This window comes from Chionomys nivalis, chromosome X (assembly GCF_950005125.1).
Source record: "Chionomys nivalis chromosome X, mChiNiv1.1, whole genome shotgun sequence".
Classification (NCBI taxonomy): domain Eukaryota; kingdom Metazoa; phylum Chordata; class Mammalia; order Rodentia; family Cricetidae; genus Chionomys; species Chionomys nivalis.
In genome coordinates, this window is record NC_080112.1 from 74,280,409 (window position 1) to 74,294,628 (window position 14,220).

Sequence of the window (14,220 nt, forward strand, 5' to 3'; positions counted from 1 at the left end):
GATTTCTGGACTCTCCCTTTTGATTCTGTACGACCCCCTCCTTGATTCTGTGTTTTTTCCCTTTAAAAGAGCCTGTAATAAACAAAGCAGGAGTCCTTCTCCTCTTGAGGCTGAGGGACCTCTGCCGTGGGAGCAAAATAAAAATTCCTCTTGCTATTGCATCAACCGTGCTCAGAGTGTCTCTTGGGGCAACCTCCTCCTTGGTAGGGCCAACAGGCTCAGAGGTTAAGAGCACTGACTGCTCTTCCAAAGGTCTTGAGTTCAATTCCCAGCACCCACATGGTGGCTCATAACCATCTATAATAAGATCTGGTGCCCTCTTCTGGCCTACAGGCATACATGCAGGCAAAAACACTTTACATAATAAATAAATCTTAAAAAAGAAAACAATGATTAATCTACGGCTGTGAAAACATAGGAATTTTTTTTAAAAAACTGAGTTTTTTCTTGAAAATAATAACAGTTCACATTTCTTATATAAGTACTTCCATTAAAAGAAGTTTCTTTTCTCAAAACTTTAGACTCATAAAAAATCTAATGACAGACCCACCAACTATAGCAGGTTTTCTTGGCCTGGAGCATAATGATGTCAGTGGTGAAACTGTAAAATTTCCTAGAAACTAGATTGCATTTTCCAATGACTAGCCAAAATCTCAGGTGAAACCCATAGTATTCTGGTGTCCAGTCATCATGGAGAAGCTTGGACCTAAGCTCTGGCTGGGACTTTGGTTGAGTCTAAAGTTTTGGGGAAAATTTCAATTATTGAAATCATTTAAATAATATGGATGTCAAAAAAAAATCCTCAACTGACTCACAAATCTGGAGTCTCCCAACTGGATAGGCAAATGCAAAAGGAAAGCATATGTTCATTGCTAATAATGTTACTGATTGTTAAGTAACAAAATCATAACAAAACAAAACACCATTCCATTGAAAGGGTGACAACTTATAATTGGACATTGTCATAATGTTTTCATTAGTTTTAGTTCATATTTGCAAAAATGTGTTTTTCTCATCTCTGGTTATCTATAAAATTTCTCTGACAGGTCCAAGAAAAGCACCTATAAAATCATAGAATAAAACTAATTAGGAGTAGGACTGAAGTAATAAAAAGCTAAATTATAATTTATTATGAGTAATTTATATTAATATTTCAAAACTCCTTTTACCATCCACCTTCTGTAAAATAGTAAAGAGCAGAACAGAACGGAAGAACTGAGGTTTGGAAAGGCCTCCAAGTAAGGTCAGTTAAGCCAGGGAAGTAACCTTGACCTTATTTGGTTATAAACATAAGTAGAACTGAATTTGTATCTTTTCTAGTCAATGTGTACATTAAAGAAAAGTGAACTGCAAAAAAAGTTTCTTGGAATAAAGCTCAGAAGGTAATGTGCTTCTTTAGTATGCATGAAAGCCTGGGTTTATTCCCCAGCACTGCATAAACTATACAGGGTAGTACAATGCCTGTAATCTCAGCAAATGGGAGGTGGAGGCAGGAGAATCAGCGACTCAGAGGAATCTTTGGCTAGATGATGAATTCAAGATTAGCTTGGGCTGGTCGGTGGTGGAACAGACCTTTAATCCCAGCACTTGGAAGGCAAAGGCAGGCAGATCTCTGAGTTCAAGACCAAGCTGGTCTACAGAGTGAGTTCCAGGACAGCTAGGGTTACACAGAGAAACCCTGCTTTAAAAAAAAAAAAAACAGAAATATAGGCCTTAGGCAACAAACTCCACCTTGGGCTGGAGCAGGATTGAGACAACAATTCCACAGGAGTGGGACTGAACCAGTTACTTAGGTCAGAGTGGGCCTGAGGGAGCAAGCTCCATGGGAGTGGGAATCAGGAGCCAATCCAGTCCGGGACACTAGCAGACTGGGACCTCTGAGGGAGTAGGCAGAAACCAGATATCTCTGCAGGGCCAGGTGTGAGTCTGGGACCTAAAGGGAGTAGGCCTGAGCCAGGACCTCTGTGGGTCTGGGTGTTGGTCTGATACATCAAAGGGAATAGGTAGGTACCTGGAACCTTTGCTAGTCCAAGCATGAGTCTGGGACCTCTGAGGGAGTAAGCCTGATCCAGGTCCTCTGGGGGTTTGAGGACACCTGAGCCTGGGAAATACAAGGCAGTAGACTGGAGCCAGAGACCTTTTCAGGACCAACTCTGAGTCAGGGACTTCTGCAGGAGGGAATCCAGAACAGGATTTACAGAAACAGGTCTGAGCCAACAACCTAGGATAGAGCAGGCCTGAGACAGCAAATATAGATGAAGTAGAAGAAAATGACCTAAAAAATAACTTTAGGAGAATGTTTGAAACTCTTAAAGAGGAAATGAGAAACTCCCTCAAAGAAATCGAGGAAAACAAACAAAAAATTGAAAGACATCAGTAAATCCCTTTGGTTGTTCAAGTCTTGTTGTTGTAGGGTCTTTAGGTTTTACTGGTGCTGTGTTGCTTTTTGTGGTGTAGCATGTGATCTTACCTTTTCTACTCATCTTTCCCTCTAATAGGTGTGGTTGGGACTGTCTGAGATTCTGTTGATTAATCTTCTAGGTGCCAATGAATCCAAAGGTCAGATGGTTGTTCCTTGTGGTACTGTCAGTGCCACAATTCTGGTTACTCCATTGGTTTCTCTGTGATCCTGGTGATAGGTCAGTGCTCCTGGGCTTTGCTCTGCTCCCTTGGTGTTTGCTGTCTCAGGCCTGCTCTATCCTAGGTTGTCAGCTCAGACCTGTTTCTTTAAATCCTGGTCTGGATTCCCTCCTGCAGAAGTCCCTGGCTCGGAGTCTGAATTGTTTGGTGAGTCATTTGGACTATCCTGACTAACCATTTGAAAAAAAAGTTTCACAGATTCAACACAATACCCATCAAAATCCCAGCAAAATTCTTCACAGACCTTGAAGAACAGTACTCAACTTCATATGGAAATGCAAAATATCCAGAAAAGTCAAAACAGTCCTATACAATAAAAGAACTTCTGGAGGCATCACAATCCCTGACTTCAAACTCTACTACAGAGCTACAGTACTGAAAACATCCTGGTATTGGCATAAGAGCAGACAGGAGGACCAATGGAACCGAATGGAAGACCCGGATATTAATCCACACACCTTCGAACACCTGATTTTTGACAAAGAAGCAAAAAATAACAAATGGAAAAAAGAAAGCATATTTAACAAATGGTGCTGCCATAACTAGATGACAACATGTAGAAGAATAAAAATGGACCTATATCTATCACCATGCATAAAACTCAAGTCCAAATGGATCAAAGACCTCAACATAAAGCCAGCTACACTGAACCTTATAGAAGAGAAAGTGGGAAATACACAGTTTTGTTCCTTTAGAGAACACTAATACAACATCTAATTAGATAAATGTTATAAAAGAACAAATTTCTAGAAAACCTGTTATGACTGAATCATGAACAAACAGAAAATCTAAATAGAACCGTAAGTAGTAAGGACACTGCCTCAGTAATGAACAGGCTCTTAACAAAGAAAGCCCAGCACCTGATGGCCTCACTAGTTAATTCTTTTCTTATTAAAAAATCCTCTCTTCTTAACCTTTTCCAAGAAAATTTATCGCCATATACAAAACTCAAGTCCAAATGGATCAAAGACCTCAACATAAAGCCAGCCACACTGAATCTTATAGAAGAGAAAGTGGGAAGAACACTCCAACGCATTGGCACAGGAAACCACTTCCTAAATATAACCCCAGCAGCATAGACACTGAGAGAAACAATTAATAAATGGGACCTCCTGAAACTGAAAAGCTTCTGTAAAGCAAAGGACATGGTCAACAAGACAAAACGACAACCTACAGAATGGGGAAAGATCTTCACCAACCCTACATCAGACAGATGACTGATGTCTAAAATATACAAAAAACTCAAGAAATTGGTCATCAAAAAAACAAATAATCCAATAAAAAATGGAGCACAGACCTAAACAGAGAACTTTCAACAGAGGAATCTAAAATGGCTGAAAGACACTTAAGGAAATGTTGAACATTCTTAGCCAGCAGAGAAATGCAAATCAAAACAACTCTGAGATTCCATCTTACACATGTAAAAATGGCCAAGATCAAAAACACTGATGACAACTTATGCTGGAGGGGTTGTGGGGAAAAGGGAACACTTCTGCATTGCTTGTGGGAATGCAAGCTGGTACAACCCCTTTGTATGTCAGTGTGGCAATTTCTCAGAAAATTAGGAAACTACCTTCCTCAAGACCCAGTAATACCACTTTTGGGTATATATCCAAAGGATGCTCAATTGTGCCACAAAGACACGTACTTTACTATGTTCATAGCAGCATTGTTTGTCATAGCCAGAACCTGGAAACAACCTCAATGCCCCTTGACCGAAGAATGGATAAGGAAAATGTGATACATTTACACAATGGAGTACTACACAACAGAAAAAATAATGACATCTTGGATTTTGCAGGCAAATGGATGGAGCTAGAAAACATCATTTTGAGTAAGGTAACCCAGACCCTGAAAGACAATTATTACATGTACTCACTCATAAGTGGTTTTTAAATATAAAGCAAAAAAATAGCCTACAAATCACAATCCTAGAGAACTTAGACAACAACGAGGACTCTAAGAGATACATACATAGATCTAATCTACATGGAAAGTAGAAAAAGATCTCCTGAGTAAATTGGGAGCATGGGGAACTTGGGGGAGGGTTGAAGGAAGAGGCAGGGAGGGGAACAGAGAAAAACGTAGAGTTCAATAAGAAGCAAAAAAGGGCAGGAAAAAATTTCATTAAAAGTTTTATTATTTCAAAAAATAACCTCTCTTCTTAACCTTTTCCAAGAAATTCTTGAGGAGAAAATGCTTCTTATCTGTTGCCTGAGTTTTCTGTCCTGTCCGGTTCCCTCAGTTGTTAAGTTCCAAAGAAATCACACAGAGGTTTATATTAGTTATAAACTGATTGGCCCATTAGCTCAGGCTTCTTATTAACTCATAACGTATATTAGCCCATTATTCTTGTCTATGTTAGCCACACGGCTCAGTACCTTTTTCAGCAAGGAAGTCACATCTTGCTTCTTCTGTGTCTGGGAAACGACTGCAGAGGAATTAGTTTCCTTCTTTCCAGAATTCTCCTGTTCTCTTTGACCCGCCTCTACTTCCTGTCTGGTTGTCCTGCGTATACTTCCTGCCTGGTTACTGGCCAATCAGCATTTATTTAAATTATAATTGACAGAATACAGACCATGTCCCACACCACTTACCTCATTCTATGAGGCCAAAATTAACTTGATATTAAAGCTAGACAAGATACTTACACATAGAGAAAACTGTAGGCCAATATCTTTTCTGAATGTTGACATAAAAACTTTCAACATAATCTAGAATAACCTGGGAAGAGAATTTCAATGAGGCATTGTCCAGATCATGTTGACCTGTGGGTATGTCTTTGGAAGATTATCTGATTATACTTGAAGTGGGAGCTTTCTCCCACTGTGAGTGACACCATTCCCTAGGCAGGAAGCCTGACCTTTCTAAAAGTAGAGAAAATAAGCTGAGCAAAGTAAGTATGCATGCATTTGTTCTCTTGGTTTTTGACAGGGGATGTAATTAGTTGCTTCAAGTTCCCACCTTTACTTACTCTCACTGATGTACTGTAACCTGAATTTATGAACCAAATAAACCCCTTTCTTCTAAAAAATTATAAATAAAATATCAGTAAAACTAACTCAATAAGATATTAAAAGGATGATACACCAAGCTTCAATAAAATTTATTTGTGGAGTGCAAGAGTATGAAATTTAGTCACTACTTCACTTTGCTAAAATGAAGGGACAAACATAATCATTGCAAATTTCACAGAAAAATAATTTGATGGAATTTAGTAGACTTAGGGACTAAAAGCCCTCAACAAACTAGAAAAAGAAAAAAACTACCCCAATGTTAAAAAAAAATACACTAATTGATTAAATTCAATGCTTTTTTTCTCAAGATATGTTTGTTATGAGACACCTTAGCCAGAGTCACTAAGTAAGAAAAAAAAGACATGGAAAATTGAAAAGGAAGAAATAAAACTACCTGTGTTTGAAGATGACATAGTCATCCATGTAGAAAAAATTAAATATTCCACAACAAAAATAAAGATTAGTTAGCTCTAATAAATGAATTCAACAAAGGGAAAAATACAAAATCAACACACAAAAGCCAGTTTTACAATACTTACATGTGCAGAAATGTCAATGAAATCCATTATTTTGCATAATATATGCTAATAAAGTGGCTAGTGTAGACTGTCAGTTATATTTTTATATATTAACAATGAATAAAACAAAAGGAAATTAAGAAAAACAACTCCTTATGAATAAAATCAAAAAGAATGAGATACTTAGTAATAAATTGAATTATACTTTAAAATATATTTTATTAATTCTTAGAGAATTTTATACAGTGGATCTTGATTATATCCATTCCCCACCTCCTCCCAGATCCACCTTAGTCTTCACATTTACTGTCCTTTTTTTTGTCTGTTTGTTTTTCAGAGGAATCTATCACACTGTAGCTGTTTTTATCCTCTGTCTCTTATACTCGTTCCCTCTTCCACAATGTTCCCTGAGCTTTAAGTGTAGGAGTTTCATTGTAAATATATTCATTTGGGATGGGCATTCCATAGTCAGTTGATATCTCTATTTTAACCAGCTGTGCCTTTCTGTAATGATCCTTATCTACTTCAAAAAGAAGCTTCTTTGAAGAGGGTGAATAGAAGGATAAGTATTTAGAATGCAGCTAGAGATTATACTGATTTAGGAAACTGGCAGTAGTAGGTCCTCCTCTAGGGCCCATGACCTCACTAGCCACAAGTAGTTGACTAATTTTATAGTGCCAAGCATGATTTCCCTCCTAACAAGTGGGTCTCAAGTCTAATCAAGTGATTGTTGAATATCCCCAGGATACAAGTGCTACTACTGCACCTTTAGAATATCTTTTGATGCTAGCCATTGTTGTGTCACATCTGGATAAGACTACTGGTTGGTTTTTCTCCATTGGCAGCTTGAATAATACCTTTTGCAACTGAGAGAGCTTCTATGTTATATACTGGTTGATATAACAATAGTCTTCCCTCCCTCCTTCCTTCCTTCCTTCCTTCCTTCCTTCCTTCCTTCCTTCCTTCCTTTCCCTCCTTCCCTCCCTCCCTCCCCCCCCCTGGAAGGCACCAGGGGCAATAACAATAGCCTATAGGGGCAAGGTTTCTAGCCCCAGCTGGCCTCAACCTCTTTATGTTACTGAAGATGATGTTGAACCCATAATCCTTTGATCTCCACCTTCTAAATGCTGGGATTGAATGTGTGCACATCCAGTCCCACTTTATTTGCTGTAGAAGATGGAATCCAGAGCTATATGCATATTAGGCAAGCAGTCTACCTACTTGCTATATTCGCAGCACTCCCCGTCATGTTGTTATTTTGAAATTCAACTCGTTTTTCTTCCAGTACTGGATATTGAAAACAGAGCCTCATACATGCTGGACAAGGAACCTGGCACTGAACTATATACCCAATCCAATGAAAGACATGTCTATTGAAAACAGAAAAAAAAATGCTTTGAAAAAAATCTGAAGACATAAATAAACATAAACATGCCCCCATTATATTTCCTTTCTTTTTTTAATGGTCAGCTGAGGATTTATTGGCATAAACATAACCACATATAAAAACATAAATTATGAAAAACAGTCATGATGTACCCTCCCATCCCCCAAGTCCAGAGCCCCCTTTGCAGGAGGGTCAGCCTGGCACCATCTTGGTGCATCCGGTAGTCAGTGGAGCAAGTGAGCTCACATAGCAGGTCTTTGAAGTCCAGGTTTATGTTAAAGTCCAAGTCGTGATTGCTTTTGGTATTGAGCCTCATGCCAATAGTGTCAAAGATCTCTTCGCCAGTTTTCACAGTTAGGTAGTTCTTCATGTAGAACAGTCTGCTTCCAGTGTGTGTATGGGTACATGGGACTAGAAGAAAAGCCAGTCCTCTTGTGGTATTGTGTGAACTCGATATTGAAGTAGGTCACCAACGCATGTATGTAGTCATTCCTCTTCACTTGCAGGCAGAAAGGGGAGGAGAAGGTCAGGTCCTCTCCCTTGACCATATAAGTGTCAACTTCCTTTATGAGGCAGGCATTAGTGACCAGCTGCTTCGGGTCCACCACTTCCACCAAGGGATCCTTGATGGCCACATCTTTGATGGAGGGCATATCAAAACCATATACATTTTTCCACCAGTGGATCTTACAGTCTTTATATCGTCAGTCCTCAATGGCTGTCACATAAAGGGTGGCCCAGTCTGGGAAGATGAGACCATTGGGTGCCATGCCAGTCATGGGCATGCAGCACAGTATTGAGCATGTACTCATAGAAGAGATAGTTACCCATCCACTCGCTGATAATGATGTCCACTTTCTCCACAAGCAGCTCCACCTCCTCCACCTCGCTCTTGATGATGGTCACCTTTGACAATCTTCACAGCATAACCAGAGATACTGGAACACTCAGACCCAATGACCTTGCTGGCCTGTTTTGGACACAAACATGCAGAGGATGCCAGTGCCTGGGCCCACATCCAGAAGTACCTTGTCTTTGAAGAGATGCCAATTGTGAAACATGGAGTTGTGATATGTAAAGGTACGTACCTCATCCTTCAGCATCTCTTCATGGATGCCAAAGTGGGCATAAGAGTCTTTGGATGTCATGTCCTCAACATTGGACAGTTCATGGCCTCAGCTGTTGCCATCTTCACCCAAGTCCTCAGGCCTCCGAGACCCCTCCCCTTTCTTCTCTCCCCATTCTATTTTCATGAAGTGGAAAAAGTAGCACAGCATCGTCAAGAGGTCTATACTGCTCCCAAACATCCACAGATTTCACAGACTCAATGCAATTCCTATCAAAATACTTAGAATATTATCCCACAATTAGATCTCTAATAAAATTCATACAGGATGTCAAATGACTGAAACAGTTTTGAAGACTTGGACATCTCACAATTACTAATTTAAAATGTATCACAAAGCCACAGTAATCAAAATGGTGTGAAGTAGGGCAGAGAGCCCAGAAATAAATCCTTGTCTACACAGCAAATAAGTTTCAGCAGAGAAGCCCAAAATACTCAGTGTCATCAAGATGGCTCAGCAGGTGAAGGTCTTGCTATACAAGCCTGACAATCTGAGTTTGATCTTTGGAAACCATGTAATGGTGGAAGGAGAGAACTAAGTTGTCCTCTGATACACATACACCGTGGCATACATGTCCTCCCCATATAATGTTCACACACACATATGCACACACAATAAATAAAAATTTTAAAAACCATTGGGAAACCATGCGTTCACATTTCAATGAATAAATTTAGTCCCTTAACTTTGAAAATGCAATCTCAAAATAGAATACATTTCTTTGAAAATCATACACTTTAATGAGTGGTTTGTAAGTGGAAATAAAATAAAATCCTATGCCAATACTTGAAAGACAAATTTTTTTTAAAATTTTATTTATTATGTATACAATATTCTTTCTGCATATATGCCTGAAGGCCAGAAGAGGGCACCAGACCTCATTACAGATGGTTGCTGGGAATTGAACTCAGGACCTTTGGAAGAGCAGGCAATGCTCTTAACCACTGAGCCATCTCTCCAGCCCTTAAAAGACAAATATTCAATTAATAAATGGACAGAGAATCTGAATAGATAGTTCTTCAAAGATAAATAAATGGCTGATAAATATATGAGGAGCTGTTGCAACCCATTTATTGTCAAGGACATGCAAGTCAAAGCCACAATGAGGTATCACCTGACATCCAATGCAATAGTTTGAGATAAGAAAAAGTATTGTCATAGAAATTGAGGAACTTGACCACATTCACTGCTGGTAAAACTCTTAAATCCTGTTGTTCAGAACAGTTTAGCAGTTCTTCAAAAAGTTAAACATAAAGGTACAGATGACCTAACAAGCCTATCCTAGATTCAGTCCCAACAAAGAATTGAAACTGTCTATACAAAAGCTTACACACAAATATTTATAGCAGCATTGTTCATAAGAGGTCCAAAGTGGAAAGACACCAAATGTTCATTAAATGATGAGTACAACTATAGACAGCAAATGAAAACAATCAAAGAAAGAACTGACCAGCAGGACTGCATGAAATTATAAAGCTTCTGCACAGCAAGGAAACCATCATGACCATGAAGAGACACCCCACAGAATGAGAGAAAAAATTTGCATACTATACATCTAACAAAGGATTGTTTAATATATATAATATATATAAATAACTTCAAAAATTAAATACCAGGTTACAGTTAATAAATGGGCTGATGAGTTGAGTACATGGTCTTTGCAGTCACCGACCACCTCTGGTTCTTACAATCTTTCTGGCCTCTGGAAGAGGGCTTCCACAATGATGCTGAGCTTTGGGAGAAAGGGGTGTCATATAGATGTTCTATTTAAGGTTGAACATTCCACAGCTTCTTATTTTTGACTGGTTGTATTGAAGGAAGACAGAGGGAGCTATGATGGTCACAAAGTTCCTCTAATATATTCAATTTAATTGTACTCTTTAAGTAGGGGAATTATATTGAATTATATTTCTCAGTTTTCTACAAGAGAATTATATGAGACACATAAAAGAAATCATTATTTACATTTGATGAAACATATCCGCATAAAGTCATGTTTCCACAGTTTCCTGGTTTCACTGTGTAAGTATCTCTCAGTTATTCACACTAAACTACTTAAGAAGGGATCTGGCTTTGCTTAACATGTACACTTTGGCATAGTGCAAGGCAAAGCAGCAAAGTTCCATTTGTAGATTCATAGACTCTTCTAAATCAGTACAAATGAGAAAGCTGAGTCCCAGGCCAAAGAAAACAGCATCCCAGTTGACAGAATATGTTCCAGTAAGAGTGGTGAGTGACTCACTAGGACTACTGGTGATTAATAGCAAGTCTCGAACTATCTGCAGCAATAAGCGGCAGGAAGAACATAGACCATGGGTCTGATAAAGCTTTAGCACTGTGCACAAAATTCTATAGAGTGCTGGGAAAATATGCTCATACTCATGTGTTGAGGGTACAATTTTGGGGAGAGATTCCCCCATGTGTCTTTTCGAAGGGGCCTGGTATCCCCACTTGGCATACTGTTCGAAGACAATTGCCATGATGTTAAACACCCAAGTCTGTGGTTCCCATGGAGTGAAGATAGAGGATGGCTTCCAACTATCCATTTCTCTCTAGTTAAGATGTGCCTATCCTCCCTCCTGTCATCTTGTCTCCTTCATTCAGTACTGTGCGCTTTATAAGCAACTTAGGTATCTAATTACACAGCTATAACTTAATTGGTCCTAGCTGCTAGTTGCTATAGTGATGGAGCCAGGTGCTTTGCTCACTAAGAGGGAGCCTAAGGTGGGAGGGGACAACATGAGGAGAGGGTGAAGGCTGAAATGAAAATACTTTAACAATTCCTCTATGTAATTAAAATTCCATTTTAAACTATTTCCTACTCTCTCTATGAAATAAGTCTTACTCAGGATTAAAACAGTTCAAAAAGGACAATTCCAAGGCAAGGATAAGGCTCATGTAGTCCTGACCTACAGTAGTTGCAGATAGCAGCTTTGAAAAGACACAAGAAGGAATGAAGATCAGGATCTAAATGGCCATTGGCACGTGGATGGCTAAAGAAAATGTGGTATACATACCGAATGATACAGTTCAGTAGTAACAAAGAAGGAAATAATGATGATCCTGACAATATGAATACACCTAATGGTGTGTGTGTGTGTGTGTGTGTGTGTGTGTGTGTGTGGTGTGTGTGTGTGTTCCTGTCTCAGAATCTCATTTCATTATGCTTCTTTGGCTCTGGCAAACTCTCTTGTTTTGATAACTTTGACAGTTTAAAAAATTCCTGGCCAAATGTTTTATTGATGGTCCCTCAACTTATATTCCTCTGATTTTTTTTTCATATTAGGATTATGGATTTGGGATGGAATAACACAAGACAAAGTGCCATTCTCACTATATCACATCAAGGGTACTTGCTATTCATATAATTTAATGGTCCCGATATTGGCACTAGACCAGGTGGCTGAGGTAGAGCTTGTTGGGTTTCTCCAATACAAACTAAATCCTCCTTTTTTTTCTGTACTCTTACAAGGAAATCACTGTGCACAGCCCCAATGCACAGATAAGGAGTTATAATTTCCCACTTAAGGGATAGCATTATAAATTGTTTAGAATTCTGTGCAAAAGATTTATATTCTCTATTCATTTTATTTTTATTTAAGAATTTATGCCAATATGAATTCATGGACATTTATTTTAGACTCCAGATAATAATCAAATAATACTTATTTAATTGTCACAAACATCCTAATTTGGCCATTAGGAACCCATTTAACTGCTATGTCCCTTTGATGCCCTCCATTATTTAAATTTTTTGTTTACTTGGTTGTTTTCTTTGAGTTGAGATCATTTTGATTTTTATTGCACTGCCTTCTTTCTACACTAAATACTTCTGCTTCTCGATTCAGTCTCCGTAAGCCCCTATGAGCCCAGGTTAGATGATTCTGTGGGCCATGTTCTTATGGTGTCCTTGATTCTCTGGCTCCTACAATCCTTCCTCTTCCTCTTCTGGATTCCCCAAGCTCTGCCTAAAATTTGGCTTTTTATTTCTGCACCTGTTCCTGTCAGCTGCTGAATGAAGCCTCTCTGATAATGAATATGCTAGGCTTCAGTCTGTGAGTATAGCAGAGTATCATCAGGAATCATTTTATTGACTTTTTTCTCAGTCATTTTTGGTTCTATCCTAGATTTCTGGGCTGTCTAGCCTCTGGGTACTAGCCCTCCAGGCAGTGTCAGATGTGGACTCCCTCTTGTAGTATGGGTCTCAAGTTGGACCAGTCATTGGTTGGCCACGCCCACAATTTCTACACCACCTTTACCCCCAGCACATCTCGCAAGAAGACAAATTGTAGGTCGAAGTGTTCGTGGCTGGGATGGTCTCCTAGTCCCTCCACTAGCGGACTCGCCTGGTACAGAAGATGGCTGGTTCTGGCTCTGCTTCCCCCATTACTAAGAGTCTTTGCTACAGACAGCCTTGTAGATTTCAGGGAGTTTCCATTGCACTAGGTTTCTACCTTACCTCTGAAATGGCCCCCAATTTCAGTTGTCTTTTCCAGTACACTCTCTCCACCCCCCCCAACATGACCCTTCCTGTTCCCATCTCATTCATCTCCAGTTCACCATCAAAATCTATTCTAATTTTCCCTTCCCAGGAAGATTCATGCACACTCTCTTGAGACCTCCTTGTTATTTAGACTCTTTGGGTCTGTGGATTGTAGCACAATTATACTTTACAGCAAATACCCACTTATAAGTGAGTATATAACTATATTTGTTTTTTTCTGGGTCTAGATTACCTCACAATTTTTTTCTAGTTCTATCTATTTGCCTGAAAATTTTATAACATATTTTTTAACAATTGAGTAATATTACATTGTGTAAATGTATATTTTCTTCATCCATTCTTTGGATGATGGACATGTATGTCATTTCCAGTTTCTGGCTATTGTGAGTAAAGCTGCTATGAACATGGTTGAGCAAATGTCCTTGTGGTAGGATGAAGTATTCTTTGTGTATATGCCCAGAAGTGATATAGTTGTATTTTGAGGTAGATCATTTCCCAATTTTCTGAGTAACTGCCATATTGATTTTCAAACTGGCTATACAAGTTTGCACTCCCACCAGTAATTGAAGAGTGTTCCCCTTACTCCATATCCTCATCAGCATGAGTTGTCACTCGCATTTTTGATCTTAGCCATTTTGACAGGTATAAGATGGAATCTCAAAGTAATTTTGATTTGCATTTCTCTGATGGCTAAGGATGTTTAAGTGTTTCTCTGCCATTTGAGACATTTGAGACACCTCTGTTGAGAATTCTCTGTTTAGATCTGTACCACATTTTTTCTTTTTAAATTTTACTTTTAAAAAATTATCTTTTTTCATTTTACATATCAATCCCAATTCCCACTCCCCCCCTCCAATCTGTACCCCATTTTCAAATTGGATTATTTGGTTTGTTGATGTCTAGATTTTTTTCTTTTTAATCTGTTAAAAATATTTTTGTTTTTTATCCCAACTGGAGTTTCTTTTCCCAGTCCCTCCCCCAAACCCTCCTCCTTTCCCCTACCCCTAATCCATTCCTTCTCCTCCTC

The 14,220-nt window shown here is 38.9% G+C and overlaps 1 pseudogene; it reads right to left on the reverse strand.

Annotated features, from left to right (window-relative positions):
- Positions 1-7,653: 7,653 nt before the first annotated feature.
- On the reverse strand, positions 7,654-8,737 carry LOC130868482 (protein arginine N-methyltransferase 1-like; annotated as a pseudogene).
- Positions 8,738-14,220: the final 5,483 nt, after the last annotated feature.